At 35.1% G+C, this 18,494-nt stretch overlaps 1 long non-coding RNA gene across 1 annotated transcript; it reads right to left on the bottom strand.

The window, feature by feature from the left end:
* Window positions 1-12,821: 12,821 nt before the first annotated feature.
* On the bottom strand, window positions 12,822-16,674 carry LOC116129411. The gene is made up of 4 exons (XR_004127910.1): window positions 16,497-16,674; window positions 16,317-16,379; window positions 15,213-15,307; window positions 12,822-14,240 (listed from the first exon to the last, which is right to left on the bottom strand). It is a non-coding gene; the product is annotated as an uncharacterized LOC116129411 (long non-coding RNA).
* Between the last annotated feature and the right edge of the window lie 1,820 nt (window positions 16,675-18,494).

The raw sequence follows: 18,494 nt of genomic DNA, 5'->3' as shown, positions 1-18,494 counted from the left end.
GACCTGAAACTAGCATCGTGGCAACTGATTTGAATTGGACCTTGCCTTTTACCCTAACTTTGTCATCTTGTGTTTCATTTGAAACCTTTGCTACTTGTTTCGTTTTTGTCTCCACTTCATTTGTGTTCTTCCCTAGAGGAAGAGGAACCTAATAGGGAGGTGTTGGGACAATAAAGAGATCTTCAAGAGTGACCAAATCCTTAGCCTTATCATGAGATATTGTCATGTCTGGCCACAGTAAGTGGTAGCGTGCCGAATGCTCCAAATTAATAACCTTTCTAACCTAACTACTGAATTATATATAGGGTAAGTAAGGGTCGATCCCACAGGGAATGGTTCGATTAATTCCTATGTTCTATCCAATAACCACAACAAAAATAACAAAACAAATAAAATCCTAAACAGTAAACATGACAACGGTAATGAAAGGGGGTTGTAGACAACGCAAACTAAAGTAAAACAAAGAAATCTCAAATGGTAGAAAATATCAAATTAAACACAATTAGTTCTCGGTTCAAGATCCACCTAAACATGCATTGGACATAAAGTAACCGTAACACTGTTCTATCTCGTTATTGTGGAACTACTGACCCTAGGAAACAACAAGCTCTGTTACCCGAATTCTCCCTTAGTTTGTCACTACTGAAANGAGAACAGACCTGAAACTAGCATCATGGCAACTGATTTGAATTGGACCTTGCCTTTTACCCTAACTTTGTCATCTTGTGTTTCATTTGAAACCTTTGCTACTTGTTTCGTTTCTGTCTCCACTTCATTTGTGTTCTTCCCTAGAGGAAGAGGAAACTAATAGGGAGGTGTTGGGACAATAAAGAGATCTTCAAGAGTGACCACATCCTTAGCCTTATCATGAGATATTGTCATGTTTGGCCATAGTAAGCTCTCATGGGGTTTACATATCTTAAAGCCACTATTCAGTCTTTCTGTTTTTGCGGCATTGTCTTCTAGTGTTATTGCTCTGGATGATATTGTTTTTGTCTTGCCTTCTACCTTAACTTTGTCATCTTGCTTTTCATTTGAAACCTTTGCTATTTGTTTCGTTTTTGCCTCCACTTCTTTTGCCTTCTTCCCTGGAAGAAGAGGAAACTAAGGGAACTGTTGGGACCATAAAGAGATCTTTAAGATGGACCACATTCTTAGCCTTATCATGAGACATTGTCATGTTTGGCCACAGAAAGTCCCATAGGGCTTGCATTGTTAGTTTATGCTTTAGGAAACAATCGTGTTGTCGGTTCCAATGTATTATGTTTTGTATATATATGTTAATATATGTATTTTATATATACATTTTTATCTTATTAATAAACGAAAATGTTCTTATTTCACATGTGGTTTTCTGCATCATTTATATATATGTATTACATGTGAAATGTCCAGATGATACAAATCTTTAGAAGATCAAAATCATTAAGGTATTCCCTACATATGCAATATTAATTGGGCAATAATATTACATAGTAGGCATGTTGAATGCCTCCATTGAATATCATGTGATGGTATTAGTGTGAGTGATTATAAAAGTTATATCACTAGGGCATTAGCATGGATAAGGGGTTAGTGAACTACTTATCAAATACGACCATTTATGATGGATCACATGGCCATTTAGAATGCAGTCAATGATGCATCATAAGATTATACTAGTGTACTATTAATCCTTAGACTTGAAATATCACGGTTGGACTCTGCATAAACACATACGGTTCATATAGTGTATAAACATGAGGCTAATCATGTCATGTGTAAAAAAGCCGACTTGGCAATGTGTTATTTATGTGTGAAGACAAGTAATAGTCAAGATAAGATCCGTTGACTTAGTATATATTGATATCAAGTTCCTAGACAAATGTCAAGATGCATTGGAAAAGGAAAATCTCCGGCTGGGTATATAAAATGTTACCTGAAATGTTGTTTCATGGTGACACGTTCCGTATGTATTGATTGTCAATTTGATATAAGATTAAGACAAGGATTTTGACATACCATGAATCTATTCTTAATTGGGATTAGACTACAGAAGGATTTAATTACACAATGCATATGATTATAAAAGGGTTCGTTGGAGTATATCTTCATTGTGACTTAGGGGTTATGGAGCATTGCTAGATGCCTACCATAATCGGTGGGAGTTTCGGTCATAAAGAGTTATGACGAAACATATCGGAATAAACTATGATATTGGGCCTAAAGCTAGGTCACAGTGAACCTAAGAGGTCACACATAAAAACTAAGGAGAATGGAGAAATAGCTAAAGAAAGTTGATTATCTAAGGTTGGCTAGCACCTACCAAGGGTAATAAAGTTATTTATATTATTATCATTTAATTAGATTCAATGGAGGGTTATATTAGTTATTATGAATAATTTAAGAGTTAAATTGCTAATTCGAATTAAATGGAATTTCAATTCATAATTAATCATTTTCTTTATATTAAATTGGATTTAATAATGGGTTGTAATTGTAAACATATAAACAATTTAAGGGTTAAATTGTTATGTAAACAATTTAAGAGTTAAATTGTTATGATAAATATTAATCTAATGTTATTATTTAAAGAAGTTTAATAACTTCATAATAATTATAGAATTATTTACAACTCCAAAACAATTATAGAATTGTTTAAGGAAGTCTAAAACAATAATTGAATTGTTTACAAGGCTACATATATTAAGAAAATGATATATCAATTTTAGTGTAGAGATAAAAAATTTCTAAGAACCCTCAATATCTCTCTTGGCCTAATTCTTCTTTTACCTTAGTGTGGAAACTCTTTTGTTTAATTTCTCTTGAAATTAAAAGTCTCCAAGGTTGCTAAGGACTTAAGGTAACAAGCTATACCTTACTTGTTTTCGATTTGATTGAATTTTTTTTGCAAAATACTAATATACATATTATAGTATCACATGCATCATTATCCATGCATTCCAACTTTCATGCATATCCTTAAGCCCTTCTTTAGTCTTTCTATTTTTGCGGCTTTGTCTTCTGGTGTTATTGCCCCAGGTGATATTGTTTTTGTCTTGCCTCCTACCCTAACTTTGTTATCTTGTATTTCATTTGCAACCTTTGCTATTTGTTTTGTTTCTGGCTCCACTTCTTTTGTCTCCTTCCTTGGAGGAAGAGGAAACTAAGGGTGGTGTTGGGACCATAAAGAGATCTTAAGAGGGACCACATTCTTAGCCTTATCATGAGACATTGTCATGTCTAGCCACATAAAACTCCGCTGGGGCCTGCATATCTAGAAGTCACTCTTTAGTCTTTATTTTTTTGCGACTTTGTCTTCTGGTGTTATTGCCCTCAGTGATATTGTTTCTATCTTGCCTCCTACCCTAACTTTATCATCTTGTTTTTCATTTGAAACTTTTACTATTTGTTTTGTTTCTAGCTCTTCTTCTTTTGTCTTCTTTCCTAGAAAAAGAGGAAACTAAGGGACGTGTTGGGACCATAAAGAGATCTTCAAGAGGGACCATATCCTTAGCCTTATCATGAGACATTGTCATGCCAGGCCATATAAAGCTCTCATGGGGCATACATATCCTAAAGCCACTCTTCAGTCTTTCTTTTTTTGTGACTTTGTCTTCTGGTGTTATTGTTGTGGGTGATATTGTTTCTGTCTTGCCTCCTACCCTAACTTTGTCATCTTGTGTTTCATTTGAAACCTTTTCTATTTGTTTCATTTTTGGCTCTACTTCTTTTGTCTTCTTCCTTGGAGGAAGAGGAAACTAAGGGAGGTGTTGGTACCATAAAGAGATCTTCAAGAAAGACCACATCCTTAGCCTTATCATGAGACATTGTCATGTTTGACCACCAAAAACTCAAAAACTCCTCTAGGGCCTGCATATCTTGAAGCCGCTCTTCAGTTTTTATTTTTATTTTTGCGGCTTTGTCTTTTGGTGTTATTATTGCGAGTGATAATTGTCTTTGTCTTGCCTCCTACCCTAACTTTGTCTTCTTGTTTTTCATTTGAAACCTTTGCTATTTGTTTCGTTTCTAGCTCTCACTTCTTTTTTCTTTTTCCTTGGAGGAAGAGGAAACTAAGGGAGGTGTTGGGATTATAAAGAGATCTTCAAGAGGGACCACATCCGTAGCCTTATCATGAGACATATTCATGTCTGGCCATAGAAAGTGTAACGCCCCACTTGAGGTACGTAGCTAAGTTATGGTGTATTCCTTGAATGTTTATTGTTTTGATTTTATTTGGGTTGATATATTGTTAATATTTGTGGCCCTTAGTTGAATTTTTGTAAAGTTATTTGAGAAAAATGTAGAGAAAAATCCCTTAACTTTCATTAGGGGTAAAAGGTCTTTTCACTCAAAATTAGTTGAAATTGTGGAGAAAAGAATAGAATTTCATAGAGAATGCATTAAAAATGAGGGCATTATTGTAAATTGACTAAGAGACATAGATAAAATTTCCAAGAAAGAGCAAGGGCAAAATGGGAAAGTGTGGTTATAAATTAAGTGTTAAGGGTTTGAAGCCCTTCATTCTTCTTCTCCACCACCACACTCCTCCCCCAATTTCTCTCAAATTGTCATTCAATCCTCCAAGGATTTTGAGGGCTTTTAGGTGGTTTTTCATAGGTTTTAATTCTAGCATTAAAAGGTAAGGATTCAAGCTCTTTATTATGATTTATTGTGGTAAAGGTTGAGTTCTTATGAAGTTTATGCTTAGGGTTAAGAGAAGATTGATCCAACAAAAATAGAGAGCTTAGGAGAGACTACTCAAGCACAGTAAGTAAATTCCACTCAAAATCCAACTCAAGCTAAAATTTAAGAATTCAGTGAGTAGAGATTTCTTTTAATATGCATATGTTGTGATTATTGAGAAATTGAGATGAGATTGATGATGAATTATGCTTGTTGTTGGTATTTATTATATGAGAAATATATGTGATGATTTGATGATGGGTTGAAATTGGAAGATTGGAGAAATTTTTGTGGAGTGTGTTTGCCATGTAGGTATGTGATGCTACAAGAGAGCTTTTCTCTCATTTTGGATGGTTTGAGAACTAAATAGAATATATTGAATTAGGGTTTGTTTATGCACAATTAATTTTTTTGATATTCTTAAGTGAAAACTGCCCTGTCACAGCCGTGACTTTCTGAGTGACTTTTGGGCATCTTACAGATTGAACTGGGTTGAGACCAAACGTAAGTTGTAGCCCTGTATCTAAGATTTAAAACGAGAATAAAACCGTAGCAATCCAAGGTGTATACCCAAGTTATGCCTTCTTTAGTGTGACCTGCACAGAACGACTGTTTTGATGAAATATTGCTTTGTGCATTTCATAAGTGCATTAAGTAAGAAACTTTAAGCATGACCATCCTTATCCATTAATTGTGCATGAGAAGTATGTTGAGAAAGAGTAGAGAACTTTGTGAATGGGCTACTCTAAAAGTAAAGAATGAAAAAATCTAGAATGGGTTGGTGTTTTGTGAACTCCACCCGGAAGTTAGAAGAATGTTGGTGCTTAGTGAACTCCACCGAAAGTACGAAAGTGGGTTGGTGCTTTGTGAACTCCACCCGGCCGTGCCTCTGGTAAGATGAGGCCGTGACATTCCAGTGAGAAAGAATGAAAAATATAAGAAAGAATAGAGGAAGAGAATGAGTAGAAGTCACGAAGAGTGGGTGGGTGCTTTGTGATCTCCATTTAGTCGTGCCTCGGTAAATGAGGCCGTGACATACAATAGAAAGTTGATAAAAAAGCTATGTGAGAGAAAATAAATGATATGAGAAGAGTGTAAGGAAAGAATTAAGAGAAAGAGTTACGGGGATAGACGAGTAGAGGATTTACTTACTGAGTATTATTTTGTGCTCACCCCGTTGTTTTTTCTTGTGTTTGTAGATCTAGGTGAGGACACGGTCGGATGGGTATTGTCACGGAGGAGTAGGCTACACTGTCACTGTTTTTGATACTTTTACTAATGATGCCTTACTTTGTATAAAGAATGATTAAATGTATAAAAGAAAATTTTGGGCCCTTTACCTTTGCTAATATAAATATATGTACTTGATTTATTCTATGGATCCTATTAAGCAGTTATTACAGAAGCTCCCTTGGGGTTTACATATCCTGAAACCGCTCTTCAATCTTTCGTTGTATGCTTTGTCTTCTGGTTTTATTATTGTGGGTGATATTGTTTCTACCTTGCCATGGGTCGAGCTCGAGCGCCTTGCATCGACTGACACCCTTTATTCTAACTAATAGTGATCGATATCGACCAACATCTAGTTGTCAGTCAAATTTCAAGTCTCTTTCAACACCCGCTTCTTTCTTTACCGTTTCCATCATAATCACCCATAACCAAGCAATCAACACAACACCTACTCAATCTAACCCGAAACACTACATTTTCTTCCCACAACTCAAAATGAACAATAAATACTTTAAATTGTATTAAATAAATCAAACCCAATCAAACCCTAACATATTTTCTGTATCGAGAACATGGCCGTGATTTGGCAAATAAGAGAGCTTCTTTGTTGAATTTCATAAAATTGGGGAATTTGAGTTAAGCTAATCCTTGAGACCTTTGCATACTAGGGTTACTTTTCAATTCCTACCACAAATTAGGGCCATTTATTATAATTTATCTTTCTTGTAATGGAACATTCAGTTACAAGCAATTAAAATTCTAAGTTTTTACCGCATCTCTAGATTTTTTTTTTTTTTTAATTCAAGCTGCTTTTTATTTGTTTTCCTTCAAATTATTGATATTTTTTTTAATATCAACTGTTATTTGTATTGTTTAACTAAATTATGTCAATGATTAATAATTATGTGGTAGAATTTTAATCATTATTTTTTTATTTTTTTAACTTTAAATTAAAATATTTTAAATTTTAAATGAAAATTAATAATGGGAGTCATATAGCATGCGTGAAACAACTAAATTTTATATTCTTAAAAAAAAAAATGGAAAAAGGGGTATTTATTGAATTTGTGAGATGTGCTTAGAAAAAAAAAATTAATTGTGAAACTATTGAATGAGTGTTTTACGGAGTGGGGCTTCTTTGGTTTTAAAATGAGGCCCAAATAAAAGTACTCAATCTCTTATTACAATTATAACCTCATTTAAAATAGAATAGAGAAGTGATTTTTGGGAGTGATTTTTAGCCCCAAAAATGCCATGTCCACCGGAAGTTTGGTACCGAACAATTGCACCGAAACATGTGGACACCACCATATTGGATGATTGAACACTGACATAAATGGATGACCGTCCAACGGTTTCGAACGGCCATCCATACTTCCTGGATGGTCGTTCATAGTGGAATGGACGAACGTCCATAAAAAGTTGTATAATTAAAAAAAAAAAAAAAAAACAATGGACTCCCATCCAAATTCTATGGACGGGCGTCCCGTTAATCTGGATGGTCGTCCAAATTATATGGACGGCCGTCCATAAAGCATAGTAGATGGACGCTAGTTCATCTTCTGTGGACGGTCGTCCATCTTATAGGGACGATCGTCCTCAAATGATGGACGATATCTATGGACGGTCATCCATCTTATAGGGACGATCGTCCTCAAACGATGGACTATCGTCCATTGTTTGTGATTTTTTTTTTTAAAATAGTTTTAAAATGTAATGGGGACGCCAGTCCATCTGTTGTGGACGGTTGTCCATCTTATAGGGACGACCGTCCACACTAGATGGACTGATGTCTATCGTTTGTGAAATTTTTATTTTTTAAAATATAATGTACATAATATGGACACTAGTCCATCTAGTGTGGACGACCGTTCCTTGTGTATGGACGATAGTCCATGTACCTTGGACGGTAGTCCATATACCTTGGATGGCTGTTCACACTAGACGGATGCCAGTCCCTCTAGTGTGGACGGTCGTCCAAAGTACATGGATGGCCGTCTGCATTACATAAACTGGCGTCCATACTTTGTTGAAAAAATATTTTGTTTAATATTAATGAATGGCTGATGGGAATGCAAAATGTCATATTTAACCCCCTTAATGTTTAGTCTTTTATATGTATTTGTTTCCTAATTGTACTCATTATTACTTTATTTTGGTTTAGGAAGCAAATGGAGGTGTTAATTGAAAAACGGAATTAATTAGGGGAATTCGGACAGTTTCACCACTGCTTCGTATTTTGGGCATAATTCTCTCATCTGAGCTCCGATTGAGATGATTCGAAATGCTGTGAAACGCTAAGAAAGAGATATACAACTTTCATGTTTTGAGTTTTTAGAGATACTGGCTGAATAAAGGTTGTAATCGAGCTTGAAGTTGACGCACCTACATTGCCGACGTCCTGGAGTGTTCTGACTTGTTATGCAAGTCAGTCTATTATTGCACATTTTGAAGACATACATGCTGCACGAAAATTACAGCTGGAAACACCACTTTCCTTTTTTTTTAGGACTCTATCTTATTTTAAATTAATTATAATTAAATTAGGATCAATGTTATTTTAGGATATGAGAATATCTCTTTTAGGAGATTTAGTGGGATTCAAACACTTGAATCTGGATTTTTGCTAAAGGGATCAGATTAGGGTTTTGGAGGGGACCACGCCTCTCTCTTGTCCTCTCTGGAATCTTTCTTTCTCTTTTGAGTTTTTGTTATGGCCATGAGCGGCTAGAACTTTTGTAATTTGGTCGAAGGAAACGGAAACCTCGGAATCAAATAAACTGTGAGATCTTTCTGTTTTTAGTGTTAAATTCATGTTTGAGTATTGAATGTTATTCTGTGCATATTTTCATGATTGGTGCATTTAATTACTAGGAGGCCTACTAGTGTATTATTTTTTGAAATCTACTGCTAAGTTTGATATCAAATCCGTAATTGTTTGATCCTTCCAACTTGTGAAGCAATTAGGGTTAGTAATTTGCTGCATCAGGAATTAGTAACCTTACGAATAACATTCAACTAAATTAAATACAACTGCTTGTGTTTGTGTTGTTTAGCTTCATCGATCTCTCTAATTCTTAAGGCTGCCACTAGATTAAATCTTGAGCGCTTGTCTAGGGTTGTTTAGGGGTAAGATTAATTAGGATCGCTTGTTTCCTGATTAATTACAATTAAGGAGAGATAGGAAATTAGTTCCAACGGTGAATATTCAATGTGTGAATTGATTATCTTTGCATCAATGATCAGTTGTAAGATTCCGATGGTGGATGTTGACAGAGACCAAGTTCGTCATTTTGATTGAATTCGAATTAAATTGTTTTTGTTTTTGCTGAGATTGTTTTCTGTTTTTACACAAACCCCCCAGCCTTTTTCACATTAAAGAAAATTCGGCTAGACACTCTTCGTGGGATCGACCCTTGCTTACCTTATTTACAGTTCAGTAGTTAGGTTCGGAAGGTTTTAATTCTGGGTGCCTACGACAGCACGCCAATGGCTTGTCTAATACGCTTCATTTGTAAGAGCCAAATTTTTTTTCTTCTCTTCTCCTTTGTCTGCGTCATTTGCTTTTCTTCGCTTCTCCTTCATTTGCGTGTTGTGTTTCCTTGCTTCGACGCCAGTTTGTTCCTCAACAGCCAAGGAGCAGCAGCAAGACCTCTTTTTATAGAGATAACCAAGAAACAAAAATAAGGATATCAAACCTTTTAAAGCTTGGAATTTTTTGTTAAGGTAAAGAATTTTTGACTTATTTTATATATTCATTTAGTTTCATATTCTATTTTGGATTGAATATATGTTTGATAGATAATATTTGTTGGTGACTGTTGTGAACTAGATTCGTGAATGCGAAAATTGCCATTAGTTGTGCATGAAATAACGAAATATGGAAGAGTCTAGTTTGTCTCGTTTCAATGATGTTGAGGTAAATTGTGTTTGAAACTTTTTTAAATGTGATATATTGTATTTTTTATTATGATGTGTTGTATTAGCACAATCTAATTTTGTTTATTATAAAACCATTGAATCAGGAAAATGAATGTGATGAATTAGAAGATACGGGATGTGCAGAGGAAGAAGTGGAGCCTCATATTGGAATAATGTTTGATTCAGTTGATAGTTTAGTGAAGTATTACAGAAGGTATGGGAATAAAATGGGTTTTGAAGCAATGATACGTACGTCAAAGAAAGGAGATGATGGGGAGATGAGATACGTGACAGTGGCATGTTCTTGTTATGGGAATGAGAGAAGTAAACGTAGAAATACCTTGAAAAAACAACCTGTTGCAAAAACAGATTGTAGGATTCGGATTAGTGCAGCTTTGAATGGTGAATACAAATGGGAAATTAAATCAGTTGTACTTGAACATAAGCATGATCTTACAAGTCCGACGAAAAGAAGATATTTCAAGGTAAACCCAACTATACAGCCTTTTGTGAAAAGGAGGCTTGAAGTTAATGATCAGGCTGAGATTAGACCGTGTAAAAATTTTCAGTCATGTTCAGTTGAGGCAGGAGGTGTAGAGAATTTGGCATTTTTACAAAAAGATTGTAGGAATTATATTGAAAAGGCTACGACTTGGAGTTGGAGATGCTTCGACAGTACTAGAGTATTTTTTGAAAATGCAAAAGAAGAATTCAAAGTTTTGGTACGTGATTGATGTAGATGAAGATAGTCGATCAAAGAATGTGCTATGGGTTGATGCTAGATGTAGGGCCGCATATAAAGATTACGGTGACATTGTGACCTTCGACACAATGTATCTGACGAACAAGTATGATATGCCATTTGCTGCTTTTGTGGGGGTTGATCATCATGGACATTCGACATTGTTAGGTTGTGGGTTAATTTCACATGAGGACACAAAGACATTTGTATGGTTATTTCATTCTTGGCTTGAATGCATGGATGTTGCTCCTAATGGAATTATCACTGATCAAGATAAGGCCATGCAAAATGCAATTGAGATTGTTTTCCCTTGTACAAGACATAGGTGGTGTTTGTGGCATATAATGAAGAAACTGCCTGAGAAGTTAAGAGGGTATAACGAATATGAAACTATAAAGTTTACGTTACAAAATATTGTGTATGATTCTTTGACACGTGAAGAGTTCGAAGAACGGTGGAACAAATTCATTGATGTGTATAACCTTCATAAGAATGAATGGTTATCTGGATTGTATAAAGAAAGAGTACGTTGGGTGCCTGCATTTCTTAAAAATACTTTCTGGGCAGGTATGTCTACTACCCAACGTAGTGAAAGTATGCATGCATTTTTCGATGGATATGTAAATTCCAAAACAACATTGAAACAATTTGTGGAACAATATGATAATGCATTGCGAGATAAAATGGAAAAGGAAATGGAGGCTTATTTTAGATCTTTCAAGTCTTGGATACCATGCATAACTAATTACCCTATTGAGAAACAATTTCAAAATGCATACACAACTGCAAAATTTAAAGAGTTTCAAGAAGAGATTGCGGGGAAGATTTATTGTGAATTATCTTTTATGAAAAAGTCCGATTCGTATGAGGAGTATCAAGTTTTAGAAGATGTTTGGTTTGGAGATAGTAATCGGCGTGTTCCCTTTCTGGTATACTTTGAAGAAAGTTCATGTGATATTCGTTGTAATTGTCATTTGTTTGAGTTCAAAAGGATTTTATACAGACATGTCGTTATTGTGTTGATTCATAAAAGGGTTTCACACATTCCAGACAAGTACATTCTACGGCTTTGGAGGAAAAACATAAAAAGATGTCATATGAAAATCAAGGTAAGTTATAATAGGTGGAGCACAAACGTTGAAGGAAAATGTTTTGAGAAGTTGTCTAATCTAATGCTGACAGTAGCTGATATGCATCAAACAATAAGGAAGACTATAACATGTTGATGGAATTGATGACTGGCATGAGAAATAAGTTAGAGCAGAAGGAAAGTGAGGGAGGGCTTGGTAGTAAAGAAGGGGACAATCCTCCGAAAGAAGGGAATAGTCTAATTATTAGTCCACGGGTAGCTCGCAGCAAAGGTCATCCTCCACGCAAAAGAAAGCAATCGAAGGTTGACGAAATTGTACGTAGGGGTAAAAATAAAAAATTGCGAAAACAAAGACTTGGTATGAGTTATACACCCATTCTGACATGATATTTGTTTTTGAAACATTATTTACTTATTTGATGTTTATAATAATATTTACTTGATTATTAATGTGTTATGCTACTTTATAGGGAAAGAATCATTAGCAGAGCGGGACAACATTGCTGAAAGTGTACCAGGAACTCAAGTGTTGTCAAATGATGTTGTTGCTACTCAGGTATGTGTTATGTTTGTTGTATAATTGTAAAAACCTTAAGTTTTTTATAACATGTGCTAAATTGTGGTTATTAAACATTGACAGTTGTCCACTGGTCCGGTTCAGAATCTCACAGGAAATAGTAATTTATGTACTGGACAGGAGGATGTAAATGATGAACATGTTTCGTTGGGAGAGATTTGATATCATTAACCGGTAGAAGCACATAGATTTGTATTCGGTAGAAATTATTCGCGTTGTGGTTAATTTCTGACAAATGCAGTTGAGCTATATGCTGATTCAGTTGTTTTGTTTTTATTATTTTTGTTGTTGTTGGGTAAGAGTAGGCTGTTGGTTGTAGGGTGCTGAATTCATAATAATAACGTAAATGTATATATTATCCTTATCTTGAATGTTTTCAGTATATATTATCGTCACATTTCAGTATATATTATTCTACATTTCATTTGAGATTTTAATTTTGATATGTCTTTTGGTATGTTTAGTATTACATATACATGAGCATTCAGATATGTATTGAACAATAATTAATGATATGATACTGTGACAAATATAATCTTCGTACATAACATTCATACTGAGAATTAACATTCATATGATATTGGAGAAGTTCAGCTAATTGACAACATCTTGTGAAATCAAACTTTATTAATTAACATATTTGCGTACATACAGTTTAGTATCTGAACTACACATAATGATAATTAACATTCATAGTGTGTTCCCCAAGGATGTTGAGAAGGTGGAGGTTGTTCAGTAGTTCTTCATCCTAATGTAAAGGGCCGAGGTTGACTGAAGGAGGAGGACGCTGGTGAAAATTTCTTCATCATGTTGGATATTTCTGTCATGCGTTCCCCAAGGATGTCAACCGTTTCTTCTATTCTTGATGCGAACGAGTTGAAATCACTTTGCAACTGATCCTGTTGTTCCTGCATTTTTCTCTTAATACGTGAAAAACTCTATTCTTGAAACTTTTCGATCCGATCAATTCTGCTTACTATTTTGTCTAAAGTATGAGAAGACATTTCTTCCACATTCTGAGAAGATCCAGGTTCAATACTCGTTCTTCTTCTTTTGCGCACATAGACTCGTCCTTCATTTTCCCTTTCTGGAATAGGGACACCTTCCTGAACCGTTGCCTCTTCCTCTATTTCATCCCTAATCAGCAATCATTCTCTTGACACATTCTTTTTAATCAAACCCATTTTAGACAATGTGACATTCCCCAACAAATTATTTGCAGAAAATGTTATCTTATTGGCTTCATCTGAAAGGGTGATCTCAAAACCCAACTTTTCACACATTAGCGTAACAAGCATCCCCCAATAAATGTCACATTTTTCTGCTTTAATCTCTCCCAACTTCTTAATCAATAACTTTGCTAAATTTACTTGCTTCCTTGTTATTGCTGCTTCCATCAACAATAAATCCTTGACTGTCACATTTCAATTTGTCTCTTTCCTGCCATTAAATGTGAATGTCAGAAATCTGTGAAAAACTCTCATGGCAGGATTCTTTAACTTTGTAGATTTACACCTATGTGGATGATAAACCCCTATTCTAGAAACATCTGTCCAAGCTTGTTTGGAATCCCACGTTCTGGATACATTATCCAAACCTTCAAAATCAATCTCTATCCAGTTTGATAAGTCCTGTGGCCTCACTACACAATTCTGATTCTTTAATCTAAAAAAATTGTATACGCCAAAAAATCATCAGTACTTGTCTCCACAACTTCCAAACTACTAAAAAACTCATAAATCAAATGCTTATATCCGTCATATCTAATACTCACCAACTGGTCCCATTTCAAATTACAGATCCAACCATTAATCTCATCACCTAAACCCAAACTAGTTATAAATCCTAAATCTAAACTTCTTCCAAGACAAATATCTCTTTTCGTCATCTCTTTGTATTGTTTTTTATGTTGTACGTCTCGAAATTGGACTCCGGATAATGATGTGCCTCCATGAGGAATGGTTTGTGTTTTTTGTTCTTACCATCTTTTGCTTTCTTCTAAAACCAGCAACTTCCTAGAAAAAACATATCCATAAGTAATTCATGTTATATGACAACAGACAACTTCATGTTATATGACATAATTGATATGTCTGACGTGGATAAATGCCAATTATGGGAAAAAAAGATGCAAGCTGAGTTGAACACTAAAAATAAGCATTTAAGTTGACTGTAATACACATTCATGGGGTAAAAAAGATTCCTTAGCCAGTATATTCAACTTTGGGCATGTTAAAACAATCCATCTAACACAAGTTCAGGTAGATTCTATCATGATTATCAGGAGACATAATGAAAAGCACATGGGCCCGTAAATCAGCCTAACTAATAACAACCCCAAGCTCTATAAGACCACACCAGGGAGAAATGAAAGATATCCACTTTGTGCTAAACTAAAATCATTTCAAAATTTTCCCCACACATAAATTTTATTACAGGAGCACCTATATTCTCTAATATGGACCAGAGTCACTAACTGAATGCCTACATTTAGGCCAGGGCATGAGCAAAGTGGAATGGTATAGCGAGGTTCATGATTTAGCTTGAAGCAAGCTCAGCCAATTAATCTCTTTATTGTTTTTAATTCAAACTGGGAAAATGAGGCAACCACTTGATCTCCCAAAGAAAACTTCGTCAAAAAACAACATTCACAGCAAAACAGGAGCTCCAAAATTGAAGAAAAACCAGGTCATACAAGAGACATCAAATCCTCAAAGTCACCAAATGCACAATTAATAAAAGCTACAAAACTCAGATGAACAACCTAGATTCATTAAATCTAAAACACAGCACAACTTCACAACTTTCAAAAACCCAAATCTCATAAACAAGCCATGAATTCAACCATCTAAAGAACAACTGAACAGATCATAAAGATGTAAACTTTCAACCATCTCAAGATCACTGTGACTGTCATGGTATAAGATTTATGTAGCTAAATAGTTGTTAAAAGCACATCATGGAGTTAGAGAAAATTCAGAAGATACCTAGAACATTTACAACATAAACTTCATCGCGCAGAAGCACTTTAATATCTTTTGCAAATCGAGAGAACTGATTCAAAATGGATAAACCTGTCAACCTGCCATATGGAAGAGAGTTGTTGTTAGAAAGAATTGGGCAATTGATAGTGGAGTTTAAATTTGAAATTATGCCTTCCAAGTTTACTTTATAATGTGTAATTCAATGTTCATCAAATGGTCACTAGAAAACCAAGAGGAGACAGTAGGATCTCTAATCCTTTAAGATATGTGATACAGATGGCTATGCGCAAAACAGAAACCATGGCCACCCGTCCTGCCAAAGCCTAGAGTAATAAAGGTTTGACTAAATATTTACATGAATCAGCATCATTAAAGTATCTAAGCTGGAAACTAACAGGGAGTAACTATTTCTAGAGTTTGATTCTGATTCTACTTCTCCACCAGTATTTAACGCGGCCCTTGCCTAGCTTGCACCACCTCAATATATCCAAATAATTTCACACTGGAAATTCAAAGGTAAAAATGTAATGAGGCTCATGACATTTGGCTCACACCACTGAGAGCTGTCATGTAATGATATCAAAGCTGTAATATCAACCATGCACTTGTTTTTCCCCTTTCTTGTCTGTCCTTTTTGCTGGGTCATTCAAGTTGGGAGATTTAATGTTGTATTTAAATGTTTCAACTTGTAAAGAAGCAGTTCTGTCATCATCCTGCTTCCAGATCTCAGGAATCATGACATCGATTGTTTAATCCTACAATCTGAAAATTCATTAGCTTTCCTCAATGAATCCTTTTGGTATCATTAGGTAGGTGGCACTTCATGTTCAGATATCATTGTTATAATTTGAATAGAGAACTTCTCAGTTCAACAGAAAAGATTTGGATAAGGAAAACAAAACATTATATGCTTTGACAATTAATAAGCTGCTAACTTCTTTTTCCTTGATTTGAATATAGTTTCATATTAAAAATAAAATCAAAAAGTCAGACATTACTTAAATCTGCAACCTTATCCATGTTAGAGATGCCAATAAATTTACGATCGTAAAAGATGCATACAAAGCATGAAGGCAAAAGCCATTCACTTTGAAGATTTTCCAGAACCTTGATTACTGACGCCTTCAATTCCAACTGGCACATCACCACTTATAACTGAAGCTTCTGAATCTGTAAACACAATGTCAGAACATTTTATCATTATAGAGCAATTGTTCAATTCTTCCTCATTGAATCAGAATTTAAGTAAAAAATTTCTCAAATCATCCTAAACAAGAAAATACTCACAGTCGGAGTCTAGACGATGACGATGAAGAAGTGAATAACAGTGGCAGACAATGTGGCTTCAACGGCGGCAGGTACTGTGGCTTCAACGGCGGCGGTCTTGGGCGTTTCTTCTGCGAGTTTTTTGAAATCCCTAAACGAAAACGAAATGTACAGTTTCAGAAATTTTTTTTGAAATCCCTAAACAAAAACGAAATGTACAGTTTCAGAAATTTTAAAATTTTTAACATACTATGGACGGCAGTCCAACAAAAATTTCTTATAGTGGGCAGTCCATCTAGTGTGGACGGCTATAAAATGGACGGTCGTTCATACTAATCCATCTATCTAACGTTTTGTTTTGTTTTGTTTTTAAAATTTTAATACTAAATGGACGCCAGTTTATCTACGGCCGTCCACATTAGATGGACACGTGTTCATCCAGTGTGCTTATTTGGATGGTCGTCCATATAATTTGGATGGCTGTTGATATTAAAGGTACGTCCGTCCCTAGTATTTGGATGGTGATCCATTTTATTTTTAAATATTTGTTATAGACTGTCGTCCATTCTGAATGAATGGCTGTCCACGAAGTATGGACGACCATCCAAAAATATTGGACACTCGTCCATTTACAAAAATATTTTATCGTTTCCTATGTGGCGACGTTCGAGTCAAGGCCACGTGTTTCAGTGCAAATTTTCTGCACCCATTTCTAGTGTCTATGGCATTGCTATTTTTAGCCCCCACATAAGGGTAGACTTGGCAAAATGGTATCCGTACCCGCATCAAACAAGTGGGTACAGGTACCCCTATATTTTATCCTTGAGATTTTTACCCGTACCCGGCCTGCCTGTGAAAAATGTGGGTGGGTGCGGGTACCCGCATTTTATTTAAAAAAATAAAACCCTAAAAAGTTAAAACATATTTCCAATCTCTGTCACACACAGATGCCGCGGACACCACATTTCTTATTTCTCCTCTTCTCTCAATTTGGAGTTTTTTTACGCCATCTCACTATCTCAGCATCTCTGATCTCTCTCAGCTCTCATGCAGGCACAGCCATCTCGGCATCTCTCTCACCGTCAACGCCTGGTTCGTTTCTTACATACATTCTGGTTACTTTAGTTTCTGCATTCTGGGTGTTTATTCTTGGTGTACTAGTGTAGTCTGTGTAGAATGATTTACACACAGAGCTACCCATGTGCATTAGCATTGTTGACAGACACGAGAAAGAATGTTAGATTGAATCTCTTTAATTTAAAAGGCTAGTCAATAATAAATCGCTTACTTTAATTAACCAATTCTTATTGAAACTCGTTCGGAATCATATGATTCCAATTTTTTAATTTGAGTGTTGAAGAGCACAATACAATGGGTCTCTCTTCCACCTGTCGAAAGAAGAATAAATTCGATAGAGATAAAGTTGGGGTATATAGCATCGTCGTTAGTATCATACGATACGTGATATGTATCCTATCATATGATTCGATACGGATCACTAACGATATGTATCAGAGAATGTATCTTAAACCTTTCGATACGTTGATATGTATCCTACGATACGATACGTATCCGTTTGTATCCTTAAAAATATCGATATAAATTGATATGACTTTATTAATTTGGGTCAAAGGTCTAAAAAAAATTTCAGGTCGAATTCGGGTCACCCAACCTGGTTCACTAAAACCTACTCAAATTTACCCATTTTGCATGGAGAAAGTGAATAAGAAGATGTGTTACCCATTTTGCATGATAATAATAACACAAGTGAAGTTATAGATATTGACATTGATCTTGGAAATGATATGAATGGTTGAGAGGAAATGATATAAATTCTTAATTTTGTGATTAATTTTGATTGTGCAATACCATAATTTAAAGCTAATAATACCACAAAATTTGTTAATTAGTCATGGGGATGATATTAATTTTTAGAAAAATTATATTATTTTATTAATTTTTTGGAAAAGACATACCCTGCAATACGATATATGTACATGATTCAAAAAATTAGGTTTT

This window comes from Pistacia vera, unplaced genomic scaffold (genome assembly GCF_008641045.1).
Source record: "Pistacia vera cultivar Batoury unplaced genomic scaffold, PisVer_v2 Contig211, whole genome shotgun sequence".
NCBI lineage: Eukaryota > Viridiplantae > Streptophyta > Magnoliopsida > Sapindales > Anacardiaceae > Pistacia > Pistacia vera.
This window is presented reverse-complemented; position numbering and strand designations above follow the sequence as displayed.